Here is a 19,890-nt window from a genome sequence, read left to right on the forward strand (position 1 = left end):
TTCGAAATCAATTAACCGTATACCGTCAGCTTCTAATGAGAAATCTTCATTGATTACGTCCTGAAATGAGCTTCTTTGAGAAGACAATGCATTATTTTGTGGAAAAGAGTACATTGTAATTACATTGTCTAAAGTCATATTATGGCTCTTTTATATCACATTTTTTTTTGTCCAACCTACTGTATGTCTCCCATGAGCACCATATGTACAAAAGCTGTCACTGCGGTAGTACCCTTTTAAAAAGTACACATTTGTACATAAAGATTGCATATTATTACATCAGAGATACATATTGGAACCTCACAGGTACCCTAAATGGTACATATTAAGACCTTTTAAAGGGTACTATCCCAGTGACAGCTTTTTATGAGAGTGCAGAGAGCCTGCACTGTCCACAAGGTTACCACTCTACATTACATCTACATTTATTAATTTAGCAGACACTTTTATTCAGAACGATATTCGTGACCCTGTCTGTGAAATCCAGGCTAAAGTACCATTATGACAAGATAAGAAGCATCAAAGTTTGATTTCACTCATTGATTTCAATCTTTTACATGATCTCAGACCATGGTTATATTTTCACGAAATGTTCTTTACATTTTTGTCGGATGATTTTATGTAGATCACAGACTAGGTCACATTTTTCATACTACTAAGCATAGTCTACATAACCATGTTTACAGACAAAGTTGCGACTATGGGTAAAGATAAAACATATAGAAGATAGAAAATGTTAGACTGTGGACAATGTAGAAGTGTTAGTAAATGCAGGTGTGTTTTCATTTGTTTCTTGAAGGTGTTATTGGTGTAACAAAGATATTTGATTAAATGTGACCCTGGTTGTGAAACCCCCCAATGTCATTTTTCATAATATATGTTTTTATTTTTATTTATTTTTTACATAAAATCATCCTTTATAGCGGAAAGAAATATAACCTTATCTTTACTATTGGCTAAGGCCATGTCAAAGATTGAAAACAGTAAAAGTAATGGTTGAAATCAAACTTTGATGCTGTTAATCTCAAAATTAGATTGTGAGACTTTGGCCTGTGGCCGGTTGCATAAACATAGCCGTGACTTTAAGACTGCGTCTTAAGAATGATTCTGACTAACTAGCAATTAGTTAGGGCTAATCAGTCTTATTATTTGGATTTAAATTAGACCAATCTACCTTTCTATGTAACTTAAAACAGTTATGATCAGTCTTGAAGAAAAAAATTCATGGCTAACTTTTAAGACTTGTCTTAAAGGTTTATGCAACCGGCCCCTGGATTTCACAGAAAGGGTCACAAATATTGAAACAAAATAATTTCTGATTGGTCACTTTCATGTTTCCTCTTCTAATCATTCAAAATTGCCCTAACTTTCACAGAGGTGACAAGTGTGCATCCAAATGTTTAATGCATGGTTCAGACCACACTGTAAAAAAACTTTGCTGCCTTAAAATTGTTTGTTAAATCAACTCAGATTTACAAGTCATGTCAACAGAAATGAGTCGTCACAACTTTAAAATATAGTTGAGAAAAGTCAACTTAATTTTATAAGTTATAACAACTCAACTGTAGTTATAACAACTCATCTCTAGTCAAGATAAATAATAGTAAGTTGAAATGACTTGTAAATCTGAGTTGATTCAACAAAAATTTTTAGGGCAGCAAAGTTTTTTCTTACAGTGCAGAGAAGAGAAAGCCTGGGTCATGATACACTTGTATTTAGCAGGACAAGCAGTCACTGCCATGGGGGATGCAGAACACTATATCCATGGGGTAAGGTTGGTTCTAGATCAACATATAATTTTATTTTACTTTAACTTAAAGTTCACTTTAATTTTATGTCAACCTTTTAAGCCAAAACTTAAAAAAGTAGGTTGAATTGACTTGCAAAACCAAGTTGTTTTAATGCTCTATGTTTTTTACAGTGTACAAGATGAACATTAAGTTAATTAAAGTGCACCTATTTGATTGCTAAAAAACAACGTTACTTAATACAATGTGTTTGCGTGGTTTATGGTTAAGAAACACATTATTTTCCACATACCATACATTTTTGTAGCTCAAAATATCCTGCCTTCCTCAAATGCATTGATTTTGTACAAAACTCATCTATCTGAAAAGCGTTGTGTCCATGATGGCCAGCTAATCTGTAACATTGTGATTGGCCTGAATACCTCCGACTTCAGTCAGAAATGTGATGCTCCTTACCATGTTTGAAAGATTCGCTCACAATGCAATGCTAACAGGAGTTAACTTACAGGCTGTGAGTCCAAGCGAGAGGAATTATGATAATGTCGGTCTTTAACTACATCACCAGACTCAGAAAGTAAACTGTTGCTTTGTTGTAGTCCAAGAAACGAGATTTACGTTGGAGAAAGTTTCAAGGACTTTCCAGGTCCAATACCCTCAAATTCAAGGACTAAATGTGGGGACACATTTCAAGTGAGAGCAAGGTTACATCATGTTACCTTTTATGATACATTGTTACAGTTCCCTTTCAAGGAAACTCGTGCTGCCTCACAGCGGTGACACTTTGGGGACACTTCTAGGGGTAAGTGTGTCTGAATGTGTATATCAAATTCAACCAATGGTGAGGCTTAACGACAAAGACAGGGTGACGCAGGAGCCAGGAAGTATATCGCTATCTGAAATATTGCCAAAGACAGTGTTACAGGGACGCAGGAAGTATGGCAAGGGAGACGCAGCATCTCGTTCCCTTCTCAGGGAGCAACAGTTACATACGTAACCCCAGACGTTTTAATGTGTCAAACACAACTATGCAAAAAAGCATTTTAGTATGAATCAACATTCGCATACAGAGAATATAAGCATTTAAAGCGAACAGTTTAGCACGTGTGATTAAAAAGTCTAGAATTTTAATGATAATATCCAACAATACACAGGGAATAATATGGACTTTTTACCAGAAAACTTTCGGATTCAAGCACTTTCAAAGACCTGTATGTATATTTTCAAAAACTTCCCAGGTCCTTGAATTTTTTCCCCCAGATTCACAAACTTTCAAGGACCCGTGGGAACCCTGTCATAGTACCTGAAAGAGCGTTAATGTGTGGTTTTACTTCAAAACATTGAAGATTTTTATTGTAGTCATATGAAGTAAAGTTAGTTTTTCCGTGAAAACAATAACTTAATTTAGATACGACTCAAAGAAAAGGAAACACAACAACACGTGTATGCCGTGTAAAACTGCTGACCAATCAAAATGCAGTGGGAAGCGATTAAGTTCCATCCCTGGAGCTGGATCCAGCTCCGCCCCCTAGATCTAGATCCAACCTTGCCCCCTGAATGTCGTGTTTCGCAGTGATATGCTACTGTGCGGCTTGTGTTAGAACATTCATGTTGTATACCTGAATAACCACATCCATCCTGCTGCCCTCACTCCACGTAAACCGCTGTGGTCACCTGATCTGGGATGAAAGTGTGTTCCAGGTCTCTGATGTGAATGAGGAAGAGAAGCACGTCCAGGGTAGTGTGATAGACATCTAATGATTAAGAAGAATGAAAGGTTAAGTTACAAACACCCCAAACCCACAAAGGTGCTGAAAGGAAGACACACCCATTACAAGGGTGTACCTGGGTAACACACATACACAGAGGACACAAACATAGTCACAAAAACAGAGAGGAAAGTCTTACTTTCCTATTCTGTACATATTTCCCTTGCTTTCCAGTTTTACCATTTTAAATAGTGTAATTTACAGTAATGGTTCATCTTCGATTCCTTAGGAGAAAATTAATAGGAAAAATACCACTGTAAGAGTGGCAGGTCACTGTTGTGCTCTATATACATTTTTCAATATATCTGCTTTTGTCTTATTAATATAATCAAACATCAATATGAGAAGACAATTAGGTAGTTTCTGTTCTGGGACATGAGTCTGAAAGGTAAAGGCCAACTCTGTGTGTGTCTCCATGTCTATAATTACAACGTCTAAGCTCTGGACCCTTTAGTCAGAGCTGTCACAGTAAAGCTATCATCACTGACACCTGCTGTGTCCATATAGCATGATGATAAGAGGCTGACATTTCTAAACCAAGAAGCAGTTCTGATGAAAACGATCTGCAAAATATCACACACAATTTTTGTTATACGTGCACATCACCTGTAGTGTCTGTGCGTTCACGCATGTGATGTGTGTGGGGAAACAGAGAAAAAGATAATTTTGTTGTCTGTATAACTACTGCCTCATTTACATGTTTGACATTACAACTGCTGCTATCTTTCAATGCAGCCGTGCAAAAGCAAAATGCATTACACATTTGTAAACAGTAAGTTAAGACTTTATGGATTTAGACGGTTTGACTCAATTATGTTCAAGTGTAAAGAAATCAAAGTGTAAAATTTGGAGTAATTACAACAGCTACATGTTGTTAAAAGTTATAAACAAATACACTGTAAAAAGTAAAAGTTGGATCAAGTTAAATTACTTAAATTGGTAACACCTAAAAATGTGAAGTTTTTTCAACTTACATTTTCTTATTTTAAATTTAAAAAAATGTTTTAAAAATGTTTCAATATTTTAGGTATCACAAATTTAAGTATTTTTTAAACATGATCCAACTTTTATATTTTACAGTGTATTTGATTAAAACTATTACTGATTTTTCACCTTAAAGTTTTTTACTTAAAGGGAGAAAATGTAAGTATATAAAACTTGATTTGTCTAGGTGTTACCAATTGAAGTATTTTTTTTTTAAGTAGAGCAGCTTTCACATTATACAGTGTAATATTAATGGGATAGTTCATCCAAAAATGAAAATTCATTTACTCACGCTCATGTTGTTTCTACATGAGTTTCTTTATTCTATTGAACACAAAATAAGATATTTGATGCTAAATGATGATAACCACAAAGTTGATGGTACCCACTGACTTTCACAGTAGGAAAAACAAATACAATGGAAGTAAAAGAGTACTGTCAACTGCTTGCTATCATTTATCAAAATATTTTCTTCTGTGTTCAGCAAAATAAAGAAACTCATAGAGGAACATCATGAGGTTGAATAAATGATGACAGAATTTAAATTTTTGGTTGAACTATCCTGATCTCACGAAAAGTCGTGTTGGTCACGAAAAATGTGATTAATTTTTTCTTGTCCATGGCACGAAATTCAGTTTATTTCGTGCCTTGAGCACAATTGTCTTTGTCGTATCATTCACGTGGATTTCTATAAAGAGTTTTTTGTGTCCGTTGCACGACTTGCTTTTTTGTTTTATTTTATGCATTGTTTTCTCATTGTTTTTCCTATTTTCTTACCATTATCGCTTGGGGTTGGGGTTAGAATCACTTTCCATTACATTTTTAGACATCCTAACCCAAACCCAAACTCTAACCCCAACTCCAGGAGTTAGTTTTAAAAGCGGAAGAAAAACATGTAGAAACCAAAAGTACATATAAATAAAAATAGAAAAAATGAGAAAACAATACATAAATTGACACGAAAAAGAAAGTCGTTCCACAGGCACAAAAAACAATTTATAGAAATTCATGCGAGTGACACGACAAAGACATTCATGCTAAAGGTGCTCAAAAGCTGAGTTTCGTGCCATTGACACAAATAAAGTAATAACATTTTTTTCGTGACTATAGCACAATTTTCCGTGAGATCATGTTGTAAGAAAACCCATTTTTGTCTGTTTTAGTTTTTAAATTTCTAGGGATAAAGACACAAAATGCTGGGTTGTTTTAACCTTTGGTTTGGGAAAATCTGGACAAATCAAACCATTGGTTTAGCTTTCACTGGAGCACAATGTACAGTACTGTATTAATATGAAGGATTTCTTATAGTATTTTTTATTTGATGTTTTTACAGCTGTTTTAGGGTTAACAGAAATGTCCGTTAAATTATTAGATAATGTCCTGGCAGTATATCTTCTGTTCTTTTTTACATTGTAGAAAATATTCATATTTGACCCAGAGGTTAACACAAACTAGCATTTAAATCCAACATTTGCTTTTGTGCATATTTTTACCTAACCAGGGTTGAAACAACCCAGCATTTTTTTAAGAGTGTGCACAATTAAAATCAATATTGAAGGCGAGAGAGATGTGCATGTGCTCAGACAGGTGGATACGAATTTATGTTAAGGCGGCAACAGGAGAGTAGCGGCTCAGTTTTCCAGTATTTTTACCCAACCAGGGTTTAAACCACCCAGCATTTTTTTAAGAGTGTGTTCAATTAAAATCAATATTGAGGGCGGGAGAGACGTGCATGGCACACAGACAGGTGGATACAAATTTACGTTAAGGCAGCAACAGAAGAGTAGCTGCTCGGTTTTCCAGTATTTTTACCCAACCCAGGGTTAAAACAACCCAGCATTTTTTTTAAGAGTGTGCACAATTAAAATCAATTTTGAGGGTGAGAGAGATGTGCATGTGCTCAGACAGGTGGATACGAATTTATGTTAAGGCGGCAACATGCGAGTAGTGGCTCAGTTTTCCAGTATTTTTACCCAACCAGGGTTTAAACCACCCAGCATTTTTTTTAGAGTGTGTTCAATTAAAATCAATATTGAGGGCGGGAGAGACGTGCATGGCACACAGACAGGTGGATACAAATTTACGTTAAGGTGGCAACAGGAGAGTAGCGGCTCAGTTTTCCAGATGGTTCCTCTGGAGGCATATTATCTCCTCCATCACAGCAGGCTGAACCTGAGACTGTTGAAGTGTGTATGGGGGGCTGTAAATACTGTGGGCAGTTTTGTGCCACATTGATGCTCCCAACCCTGCAGCTTGTAAGTGATCCTTACCTGGCCTGTCCCAGCTGTGGTGTGGCTTTCCACCCCCCTTCACCAGCCTAGTCATGGGATAGGTCTGCAGACTTTATCCCCACAGTTTCTCTGTTCCTCCACAGGATAAACTTACTGCTAAATGACAGGGTTGGCCCATTCCCCGGATAGTTGCGCCACCGGAATACCTGGACAGGAAAAGACAGTGACATACATGTGTGTTAGCGTGTCTTTTGCACCTCTAGATGTAATGGATGCTTGGGAACAGAAAATAAAATCAACCAAACACACTTTGATTGTTCTGTGAAGTCTTCGGGGGTCTGGGATGTGTGCCTTTTTGTAGCGACTCTTTTCAACGGCCTTATAAATGAATAAGTAGCGCGCACAAGGCCCCTTCCCGTTTTGATTCGCAGCCTTATCTGTTTCCCCGGAGTTGACTAATTACACAGCGTCTATGGTTTCAGCAGGCATGTTTGATATGAGTTTATCTGAGCTGTCCGTCAAGCAATTAAGGTCAGCGTTCAGCACTCTCTCAATAGCGCAGTCACGGCCTCAGCAAGCAGGGGACGGATCAGTCCAGCACAGATCAGGTGAGGGCTCTAGGTTTCCACTCTTGCCGTATACCACCATGACAACACACAATGGCTGTGATCAACGTTGTTCCTACTCTGCCGTTCACCCTGAGCGACCCGTGCTAATGGGCTATTAATGCTTGTGAGAAATGACGCTGGCCTTACATAGATCAGCAAGTGGAAAATTAAAACTATGATCTAAATGATCTCGTTCGCTATTGCGAAATTATCCTTGAGTTTAAATGCCAATAGACTATGTCACTAAAGCATTTAACAAGTCAATGCGGGGGTGGCAGTACAGTTTAATAAGGTTTTTGAATCAATAAAATGTGAAATGCTTTAATGTGTTCTTTCATAATTATTGCAGAATTTGATCAATTTAACTTGAGTTTGTTTCTGGTTAAGCAGTGCAACCATACGGCATTCATGCTGCGGTGGTGCAGATTGCCTGAGCAGTTTCGCTGTGTTGGGAGTGGTCACATTTAGTACCGTGTGTGTGTGTGTGTGTGTGTGTGTGTGTGTGTGTGTGTGTGTGTGTGTGTGTGTGTTCATGTGATCTTTGACATGCTGTGTTGAACACATGATTAACTGGGTGACACTGTGATAGCCGGGCATCGTGAAACATGCAGGAGTCCTCTTTCAAAACACGACTCTTCTTCCTTTACTCTCTCTCTCTCTCTCTCTCTCTCTCTCTCTCTAGTTCTGTTCAGACCTGAGATCGATTTGCGAAAGAAATAAGATCTGAGTAGCAATGCAGGCAGAAATGATGAGCCTCAACTTTTACATATTATGAATTTTCAAGCCTACTTTCAAATAAATTTGGCAATTTTATTTCATCATTCCAACATTTTCCACAATTCTAATATATTTCAACAGTTACGATTAGTGGTATATTAGGGGCATTAAAATTTGAAGAGCTCAAATCTAAAAGGCCGCTACATGCCACCTCTGTTAAAAATGAAATAACGAGAATTAACTGAATTATCAAATACTTTCGCTTCAAATCTGCTATGTGTACAGAAGAATAGAATAAAGTCAGATTTTAAATATAAGTTTACCAAATATATTAAGATATTGACTAAATTTTTTATTGCTTTACATTTATACAAAAGGGACAATGAAGAGTTATTAAAAAATGCTTTAGGAGGTCACATTTGTTAAATACCAATGAAATGACTAAAGTGACATTTCTGTTCTGACGAATAACATTTAAATTGCGATTAAAGTGAAATTACTGAACCTAAACATAAGAGCCTGATAAAAAAATGCTAATTTACAAGAAAACATGTCAGACTAACTTGCATCTGAGTTCTTCATTTGAAGTTTAGATTGAAATTGTCCTTAAAAGTGCAACCAATATGACTTTTAATACACATAACTATACAACAGTGGCGGCTGGTGACTTCTTTTTTTTAAGCGCACGATGGGAAGTTCGTCACAACATGTATGTAACTTGTCATGTGTGTGGTTCATCATTTCAAAATATGTGTTCTGCGCTTTGAGAGATCGTGTGTGCATCACGTGTCATGCCAAAATAAGTGCCTGCTGCCTTGAACTTGAACTTGAAAGGAGACGCTCGCGTGTGCCAGATACTCGCACAATCTCATGCGTAATCAGAGTTTAGTGTTAAGGGAGTGTCTTGCGTGTATTTAGGGAACGTGAGCGTCTCTTTTATCATAAATGGTTTTGCCGCGTCTCCAGCAGGCACTTATTTTGACAAAACACATGATGCACACAGGATCTCTCCACACGCATGACACATATTTTGGAAAAGGGAACCGCACACGTGACAATCCAAAACTTATTTTGAATTAGCGCATCCTCGGAAGAGCAGTCACGAGCCGCCACTGCTATACAATGTAGAAATACATGGTCTAAAGCGCACGGCGCACAGTCTAAAAAGGCATCTCCAAATCCACTTTTGCTAATTTAATATGGGAAAAATGGTTGTGCGCCTAGCCCACGGTCTAAAATGGTTGTTCCTATTCTCCTTATGAGTAATGGTGGTGTTTGGGGCGTAACATGCAATAAACCAATGAGAATCTCCCATCCCCTTTAAAAGCCAGTTGCACTTACGCCATTGCGATTCACTATTTAGATGGCGGAATTTGTAAACCGAAAAACTAAGCGGAGGAAGAAGACCTTTACAAATGTAAATATTGAGTTGTTTTACTTTTATTGTTTTATTACAATGTTAGTTGTATTAAAAGCTGAAATAAATGCATTTTTTGTAAAGGAATTTTGTTAGAGATCAGATTCAGAATGATGATCAAAACATACACAGAGTTTAAAATTAGTAAATAACGTTTTGGTTTCAGTTTTTTCATAAACTGGGTAAGTGTGCCGATTGCAGATTAACATTCAATTAATTTGCCAGGCTACTTTACGCCTTCGAATGTCTCGTAATCAGTCCTCATTTATGTCCAAGAGACTTAATAATAATCTTTTACATTTGAATACTGTCCATGTGTATAATAAGCAAACGTGCATTGTAGTCTCCTTTACAGGTGCTTATTACACGGCTCTCTGGAATGCTTGATTCTGATTGGTCAGTTGAGACATTTGCAGGTTCGTTCTTTTCAAATAATAACCGCTCCAAAGTAATAACGCATAGCTGGTACTACTTGTATGAGTAAAATCGCTCCACGCCAATAAAGATCAATAAAGATTACTGTTTGGCGCCATCTTGTGACAAACACTGGACAACCACGACAAGACACAGACAGCTACTGAGACAGAACTTGACAAAATAGAGCATGACAGCTACGAAGCCAACACACAAAAAATACAGAATGGGCATTAAAACTTCTCAAAGACTGGCTAAAAGAGAAAAAAATGGAGACAGACAAGTATGAAGCAGAGGATCTTAATAAGGTATTACGATCATTTTATGCATCTGTGCAAAGTTTCGCGGAAGGATAAAAATGTTAATTTAAAACAAATATGCCAATAAAATGTTTCAAATTCATATTCATGTCCGGTTTTTTTCTTATGTGACAAGTAGCCGTGTAATAAGCGGGATAATGTAGAGGCAGCCGGTAGTTATCGGGAAATAAGCCTGATCACACTGTCGGGGCATATTTCCCGATAACTACCGGCTGCCTCTACATTATCCCTTACATATTACTAACGCGCTCTTTAAATAGCAAAAACTATATTGAGCCATTGACTTTAGACCAGGTTTTAGTTGGTCAATGGCTTAGTCTATTTTAGTTGCTTTAAAATAGCTACGTGCCAACAATGCGCCTGAACACACCTAGTTCAGACCAGCACGACCATGGGCGCGCACAAATGGGTGTAAATGCATTTGCTATTTAAACAACATGATGCTGGACCTGAAAATGATAACTGCGCCAGGCTGAAACTAGCAAAAAACACTTGCGTTGCACATTGTGATACGTGTATGATAGGGGCCTGAGTGTACAAGTCAGTTAGAGTATTAGTTCACTCTAAAAACGATTGGGTTGTTTCAACCCATAAAAAATGGTCAAACCGTTGGGTACATGTCGCAGGGACACATGTCAACATTTCTTCTAACCCTTACTGCTAACAGTCTATTAATACAAACAAATATAATAATTGGTAGTGCAGCAGCATTATAATCAACAAAATGTATAAAAGGGACCACACAAATACATATAATACCTAGGGAACACACATACTGTTAAAAACTATATACCTTGTAAAGCCATGCAAGTTGCTTTAAATAAAAACGTCTGCCAAATGCATGAATGTAATTTACATAAGTAGATGATCAGTCATCTGAGCAGCTTAAAGATAAAAAAGCTTTCTTTTACATGGAGCGGCCGCACAGGGCAGACATGTTGAAGTCATATGACCCACTCAACTCTACTTGTGTTCTTCATAATCCCTCTGTTATTGGACACTTTCACCACTGGAATGAATTAATCATGGGCAACTGCTGATAGCACATTTCTACACTGGCATCAGTGATTGGAAACTATTACTTTCGATCGATGCTATATACTAAATATAGTAAAATAGTGCTGTTTTGAAAGGTATAAAACATTTACATATCCATGCATTTATCAGATCTACCATACTTTCTGTCCAAATGCATGCAGTGAAGCACCTGTTAGGCCTATTTTTTTGCTTTGATTATAATTTAACATATATTATATTATAAGGCTTGTATTTTTTATTGTGGGTTTTGTATAAGAAGGATGGGAGAACGTCTGTTGATTGTGTGAAATAAGCAACAAACAGTATAGCAAACTACTCTTTAAGTAGATATACATCTTGTGACAATTCGTTATTATTTTACAAATTTTAGCTATGAATTAGTATGAAGCAGACTGTACAGAAAAATGTATGATTTTAGAAAAAAGCAATAATGAAACCTCCCTCCTAACTCCACCACTAAACCCACCATCACTGGTATGAAAGCAGGTACATGCAAATGAGAACTGTGCAACTGAAGAAATTTATATGAATTAGTCACCACGTAAAGCAGTTACAAAATCCCCTGAGATCAGACTGGGTCACCCCACCCTGGCGATACCTGGTCCTCTTGAAGTCTGGAAAAAAGAGCACACGAGAAGGAGCTCCAGGATGGTAAAGAATAATACTCTCATTCCCCACTTGGAATTCAGGGAAAATGTAGAAAACTGCAGCCAGCAACCTGAAAGGCACATGTTTAAAATGGCAAATATGTAGGGGGCGTATTGAAAGGAAGGCTAATATTCAGAAACAACAGGCAATGAAGGCAATATCTCATCATGGTCTCAGAGCACATGGTGGGACTCTAAAATGAGTCTTGATTGTACTGAGCAATTTGGAACTCAGCGGAGGACTTAATTAAGTCAAAGCGATTAACGGCGGATCTGACTTGTCCTGTTCCCTGTGAGGTCACAGTTCCTGGAGTATGGCAGCCGTAGCAGGTGTCTGATTTGACCAAAGCACTGGCCAGCAGCTTATATCATTAATAAAGCCCAGGACTCAACCTATCAACACTGCAGTACACTCCATTTCATGCCATTTTCCCTGCGTGAGGCTTTCCTTTCTCCTGTTTTGCTTTTAAGAGTAGTCTTAAGAGAACCTTCAAACCAACATGGCTCCTGAAATAATTTGGCGGTAGAGTTTTCTTTGTGACGCTGAATAGTGGAATATTCTTATTTAACGTTCAGGGGACCTTTTGATCAAATATATAAAATATGCCTATGATTTGGTCTCCAGTTGTCATTTTTTGAAAAGGCTAAATCCCGTTTCCAAAGTGTAGTCGATGGCGATGCATCTGAATTAGCTTTTGATTACTCTAGTTAAGTTTAGATGTTTAGCGTGGGTTTGTTGAGCGATGTTAAAATCTAACGTAAACATAAAAAACCCCAACAGCAGGCTAACTCAACATATGAAATAAACTCAATCACGGGCAACCATATAAATACAATGCTTTCATTTCTGCTTTTGTGCGAGCCGCTTGAAAATCGTTTCTGCAATTTCAAGTGCGTGCCGTTTGCCGAGAGTCGACCGGCGTGCACTGTACCTCCTTCAAACGTCTTCCCAGTCAATGGAAAAACAAAGGTCAGGACTCTGGAAATGTCACTCAGTCCCTGGCTTGGCACTTAGAGGTCCAAGGGAACCCGGGAGGGGGGCTTGGCCTGGCTGCAGGTTCCGGGGGGACAGAATAATGTGTCACACGGCTGCCGCTGCTTCCTCTTCCCCTGGTGGTTGGGGGCAGGCGGAGAGGCACGGTGGGGGCTCATTGTTACACTGCCTTTTCCATCAGCTGTCAGGAGAGCAGGGGGCCCGACTAAATGGGCACTCTAAAATACTGCACGCCAGGGAGTTGGCCCTCTCAAAAATATACAGTATACCTAGCGAGCAGAAAAGATAGATTTAAAGCTTTCATATTTAATCACAGAAATGACATTTATACATTATGCGTAATAGTGCTCCTTTTCACGCCCTCGTTTTCACTTGTGTACCATATGTGCTTGTTTGTCAACAGTTGTGTTGCAGCCGAGTGGGTGTAGGAATGCATACTGTGCATTTACCAAGAACACTTGAGCAAACAAATTATTACTGAACAGGCAGCAAAAGTAGCATTTTAGCCTTCTATTCAATGTCCCTAGACTTCATGCTGCGCTTTCCTAATATCCGTAATATTATATTGCATTGCCCTGAATTCGCAAAGGTATTGCGAATACTAATAACATTTTGGAAACTGAATTTTGGGTTTAAAAAGACACTTTTTGCTCTCATTCACACTTTCACATAGTAGAATTAAGAAATCCAAATGTTAAAGAAATGTGAACCAGAGGATGTTGCAGCTCAATTTTTCAACAACTGCAGTGAAAGAATCAAAATACTGACTCTACTTCTATAAACAATAAAGGGTTGATATGCGTGAGAGACAGAAAGAAACAGAGAAGGGAGCGAGAGAGAGCTGATCAGATGATTATTTCAGCGGAGGAGGATAAGTGGTTGAAACGGAGCCGTGTTTGTCGCTGCGCTGCGGGTGATCAAGGTGAAGAAGGAGAAAAGGGGTGGCCACGCCCCCGAGCGCACCTGAGATTGCATTACCTGCCGTCTCTCAAGCGTCATACTGGGAGCGTGGAAACCCGAGTGTGGCCACGAGAAGAAATCTGGCCGTCAGTCAAGTGCTTTTGTTCGCAGTTCTACGAACAGGCCAGATCTGGTTTCTCTGCTCCAGAAACGGGGACCTAACCAGAGGAACGGCACAAGAACTCTGAGCCGAGCAACTCTCATACTATCAATACAAGAAGTCCAACTACAAATTTTCCAGATTCAATCGTTTGTCACTACTGAATAGACATTTCTCTCTTTAATTTGAATAAATTGGTTAAAAATGTCAAAAAATTATTGTGCCAGCATCAAGGTCAGTGTCGTCTTCTGTCTGAAACAGTCTGAGTGCTTCTCACCCACCACTCTTTGATTAGGTGGAATTCAATTATATGGGGCCATTACACTATTAAAAGCATCGCTGCAATGATAATAAAGGAGGGAGTAAAGATATAACAGTATTCTGGCTTTTTTGCACCGCTCTATAATAGATAAAATATTTCACAAAAAATTCAGTTTGAGTTAGCTGTGATTTGGTTACCTTAGGATTTGAACATTTTGGTTACATTTTTCTCATGGTCAAAGTGAATTTGAAGAGACTTTTTAGATTCTGCAGTTATCTCTGAAGAGGGAACCTTGCTTTAGGTTTTATTCACATTTACTTTTTTACAAGTGACTGAGAATAAGAGATTGATCTAATAAATATACACACACATCTACAGTATTAACACACTCTATATGTATGTACGTAGAATATACAGTTTGTACAGTATAAAATGCATTACGTCTATGGAATGTCCCCACAAAACATGGAAACCAGAATGTGTGTGTGTGTGTGTGCGTGTGTACCTGGTAATTATCACGTTGTGGGGACCAAATAGAATAAAGCAATAAGCCAGAAGAAGTAGTGGGTTACTAGTGCATTTTATAACAGCTAAGGGGCGTTGTTAGTGCCTAAACCCCCTTAGCTGTTATAAAATGCACTGTAACCCCACTGCTTCGCGGGGGTTATTGCTTTTATAAAAGAGTTACTTCATATGCATAACATTAGTGGGATTTTATAAAATATAACACAAATAAGTTGTATTTATATTAGTACAAATATTACTCTTCCGCCAAACAAAGTAGTTCCTCAGAATCAAGTGTGACTGAAACAGAGCGCAGTTCCCAACCAACAGAGATGCAGCAAAGACACAATGAAAATATGATTTAAGACTGTGGTGTTTATTTTTATAAATCAACATTCATCTAATTTATACATTAACATTGATATTGTGCAACTGTTGAAGTGATGATCAAATATGCTTGGAAGCATCCTGAACTCTTTCCCCGTCAGCGTTTTTCCCGTCAGCGTCAGTGTTTAAGTTGGGTAAGATCGCTACCCAGTGGACAGCGGAAATATGAATTTGAGGTAGAAACTCATCAGGGAGAGTTTTATCTTTATTGATGAGATGACTCTACAATATTTATTGAAATTTATCTGGATATCGACATAATTGTGCAATTGTATACAAATTAAAAATATGATTAAAGACTTTGGTGTTTATTTTCATAAATCACTACACAGCCACAGTGGCGCGGTGATACTCCTGTAATGCGGTCTGAACCATGGGTTTACCAGGGTATTTTATCACAGCTTAGAACGAGTTTCAACCAATCAGAATGAAGAACCAGAACTGCCTGTTTTATAATATACAGTTTGTACAGTATAAAAACCATTACGCCCACAAAACATAGAAAACAGAATGTGTGCTTGTGTGTGTGCAGTGTTGGGGAAAGTTACTTTTAAAAGTAATGCATTGCAATATTAAGTTACTCCCCAAAAAAGTAACTAATTGCGTTACTTAGTTACTTTTCATGGAAAGTAATGCTTACGTTACTTTTAAGTTACTTTTGAGGTACTTGGCTAAGGATTGATCTCTATCAAGCCTTGCATGTGTTTTTATGAAGTTCTGCATTCAGAAATTGCATATTTTCATTGAAAAATTTTAAGCTCTGGCCTGACATCTCAGTTTCTGACTCAAACTGTTCCCGCTAAGGCACGCATACATTGTTTAATTCTACGTGACTACGTTTAGTTCAATTCACTAAAAATTTTTAATTGAATTAAATAAACGAAAAAGTAACTCGCATTACTTTGAAAAAAGTAACTCAAATATTAATGTGTACATTTATAAAGTAATTCATTACTTTACTCGTTACTTCAGAAAAGTAATTTTATTACTTAATGCATGTTACTTGTAATGCATTACCCCCAACACTGCATGTGTGTGCGCATGCGTGTGTTATTAGAAAACATTTAGAAAACATCCAGAAAATACATGAAGTATGCAATATTAAAAACAGAATATGAATATAATTATAGAATTATAATTATAAAGTATTTAGTGTGAGTTCGCCTTATACTTAAGCAATAGCAGGACCCTGCAGGATCTCTTAAACCAAAATAAAGTGAAACCCTAATTTCTAATAATGACTTAAGGACTTCAGTCACCTCAAAAGAGTTAAAGATGTGCTTAGTGCCAAGAGATGTCACACTACACTCTAAAACAAACACTAAAAATAGCACTACAAGTGGTTCACTGGCTCATAATCATAAGGGAACCATTTTATGTAGCACCTGCGTAGAACCCTGTTGTACTATATAGAACCATATCTGGTGCTATATCACTACTGTTTGGTTCTTTATAGGTGCTATATAGCACTAAAAATGGTTCACCTATGATTACAAGCTTTTTAGCACCAGTTTTTTTAGTGTACAGATTTTTTTCTCTCTTTTTTACATTTTGTGTACATATTTCCTGCTTTTTCAGTTTGTGTCTTAATAGAGCAAAAAAATTTTTTTTTGACTTTTCGTTCCTTATACAGAATGAGCAGGACGTCAGAAGCCAGTAAGAATAGTTGAGGATAGAAATAAGGGAATTATGAGAGAAAATGCAGTGATAAGATGAGGAGGTGAGGGAGAGGTGGAGAGCATGAATGAGAAAACAGGCAGCAGCAGAATTGAAGCATCTGATGTAATAGGACACTGCGAGTAGGCAAGTGAAAGCCACCTCCTTTCCACCTTCAGGGATAATTGTTGTTTAGATATACTTTTACCCGTGTCTCACTCTCAGGTCTTGTTTATACAACTTGTTATTATGGTTTCCCTTTGCCTTTTCCTCTCTTTCTCTCTCCCCGTTCCTCCTCTTCTTTGTATTTTCTTGCTAGGGGAAAATCTGCAAGGCTTGTTCACTGGTGCCAGCAACAGTTAATCCGTTTCCAAAGCACCTTAACTATGCTGGGAATTCTGCAGATGCTAAATAAAACAACGGAAACAACCATGCACTTAACACCGGCTCACGCTGGCAAGAGTCTTCAGATGCTCAGTTTTTTCATAAGTAGTTCAAAACAATCTGCTGTTGTGTGATAACTGTGTTTTTCTCTTGAGTGAGCTGGTGGAGGGGACACGCTGGGTTCAGTAGCACCGCCTCTAATCCCATTACGCCTGTTCACCTGAGATTACTTAAAATAAATAAGGAAATATGGAAGGAGGAAATAAGATGTTTCTATGGTAGTAATTGACCAAAAGTGTCTGATGACCGTTTTTGTGGAAAGATTTATTTTCAATTGTGATGTTGTCTGCTTTCTATCCATCTTTCTGTCTCTTACAGTATTGTAAAAGTAGGGCTGGATTGTTATTGTACAGGTGCTCTTTCAATTGCTTTAAGTTGTGCTAAGCAAATTTTTTGCAAATGCATTTTTTGCAACTGTCAATCACACTAACCCACAAATAATACAAACATATGATATCAGTGATATAAATTGTTTGTTAGAAACTACTGCAGTAGACATTTTTTGTACATACATACAGTACATTTTTCTCAAACCAAACTATATTTGCTCAAATAAATATTTATCTTAACTGTTTATAGTTGGTATTCTAACTAAAATGTAAAAATCAATTGGCTCTTAAAAAGGAGCCTGTGAACAAATGTCTTACTAAAGTTAAGATGCTAAAATGAGGGATTTTAATGTGACCAAATGCGCCTTAATAGCCTCACCCTGGTGTCAGTTTAAATACCACATTTTTCAGCACCCAAATATTTTTTCTTCGCTTTGAAAGGACGTAAGACTTTTTATACCCTGAAATGTAACCATCAGTCATGTTGTTTTGAGATCAATACGATTTAGTGAACTCGAACTCATGTAGATGGGGTAGTGGGAACAGGTGTAGTTTCAATAAAGCGCTCATTATCCTTGAGTGATGACCTTCAGTGGCAGTACTGTACTTCTCTGTAATCATCCTTCAGTCTCCATCTCTTTCTCTAAATGCTAACTGGAGCTTTTCAAAGCAGCCACTGAAAGGCAAAATTGGCCTATTGAAGAAGTTTATTAGAAATTGATCTACTCTTTTCAACTCGCGCAGGAGCCAGAAGACTTCGAAAAGTTGTACGGACATGACACGATCGCAGCTCGGTCGCATTCACATTCAACTTTCTTTGATTCACCTTTAGAACCGAGGGTCAGGGTACTGACTCACGAAAACGTATGGAGCGTGAGCAGTTCATTATGTTAATGCTTAACTGATTGATTCTGCTGCTGTGGTGGGTTCTCCGGCAACGTCATTGAGGTTTATATTTGTGTGTTATGACATTTAAGTGATGGAAAGTCTATGGAAATGTTAATACTGTATAACTGCATGCTCAAGGTTATCTAATGCAGGGGGCCGCGAGATGGTGCCAGGGGGGCACCAGTTTTATGACATTTTATGAAGTACATTAATTTATCATGAATTCTGTATAATTAAACCTAAAAAAAATAAGGCTACTAACCAAAAGCACTACTTTTTTTGTATATTTTAATGTTTTTTTTTTATTAAAATTTTGAGTTTTAGAATAGTTTTTTTGTCACAAATTTTCTTTGGGGGGCCGTGAAGGAATGCACCGTACACAAGGGGGGCCGCATGCTGAAAACGTTTGGGAACCACTGATCTAATGAAGTAGTCTGATGTTAGAGAAAGGTTAAAACAGTGTACAGTTTCTTGCAGCTGTGTGTTGTAACGTTTGGATGGTGATAAGGACAAAAACAGTCCACAAAACAGTCCGAAACAGTGAAAATCCTCATTTATATATTATAACATAATTTATATAATTTTCTTTGCTTAAATCTCCAACTTAATTGTTTCAAAACATTGAAGTCTACAATAAAAAGTCAAGATTATTGAAGATATCAATTTAACTTTAAACATTTCTCATCCCATTCAACCCAAATAAATTATTAGCTTAACTACATCAACTACCTGCTCTGTAGATATTTCTTTGAGAATTAGTCAGAAGTCAGAACCATTTACTTTAGATTCTTGGATAAGGAGTTTTTTTTAAATGTGTGAATATTTTCATGAACTACTATCATAAGGAGTATTCAAAAGGTGGTCGTGTTTAAAAGCTAAGGTGATTATTTTGATTGACCAAATTGACTAACCGTAACTAGCTTCCCTTATTTGTCTCAAAGGCAATGAAATGTGTCAGCATCTATATAGGTTATTGTTACAAATGGGCCCTCTTTAGCTACAATTTTGTTTGTAATTGAAAGATATATTTTAGTTATCCTCGTAGAACGGATCAGGTTGTCTTTTGCATTGATGTTGTAATCTAGCCCATCTAAATGGTTGTGTCTGTTGATCACTCACTGTAAGAGGTATATCAAAGGTCAGCAGAAGAAGGAGCTATCAGTGACATCCAGAGGAAACCGAATCATTGTTTCTTACAGTCACCTCCTGACCCCTCATTAACCTAATCTCCTCTACTTAAAATAATCACCTGCACACATATCAACGATACCAAATGCACGTGTGTACGATTCCCTTTCCTTTTGATTGAAAGGGAGAAACGCCAGTGGATTCTTTGTGCGTTTTGTATGTATCGGGTACTGAAAGATTTCCCGCCCAACACTCTAAAAGGATTGGCTTTTTTGGCAACCGTCTCAGGTATTGGCTCAGCATCTCATACAGAAATAATAGCTTTTCCTCAGCTCTGCAGAGAAATTC

General features: G+C 37.5%; 1 long non-coding RNA gene across 1 annotated transcript in view; it reads right to left on the reverse strand.

Moving 5' to 3' along the window:
• Nucleotides 1-3,380: 3,380 nt before the first annotated feature.
• The window catches only part of LOC135782795 (uncharacterized), a 103,062-nt gene continuing 86,552 nt past the window's right edge, over nt 3,381-19,890 (reverse strand). Inside the window, exons 2-3 of the long non-coding RNA XR_010545489.2 lie at nt 6,769-6,935; nt 3,381-3,499 (exon numbers count right to left, since the gene is read on the reverse strand). This is a non-coding gene — a long non-coding RNA (uncharacterized lncRNA). The remainder of the gene's footprint in view (nt 3,500-6,768; nt 6,936-19,890) is intronic.

The sequence above is a fragment of the Paramisgurnus dabryanus genome, chromosome 15 (genome assembly GCF_030506205.2).
Source record: "Paramisgurnus dabryanus chromosome 15, PD_genome_1.1, whole genome shotgun sequence".
Lineage (NCBI taxonomy): Eukaryota > Metazoa > Chordata > Actinopteri > Cypriniformes > Cobitidae > Paramisgurnus > Paramisgurnus dabryanus.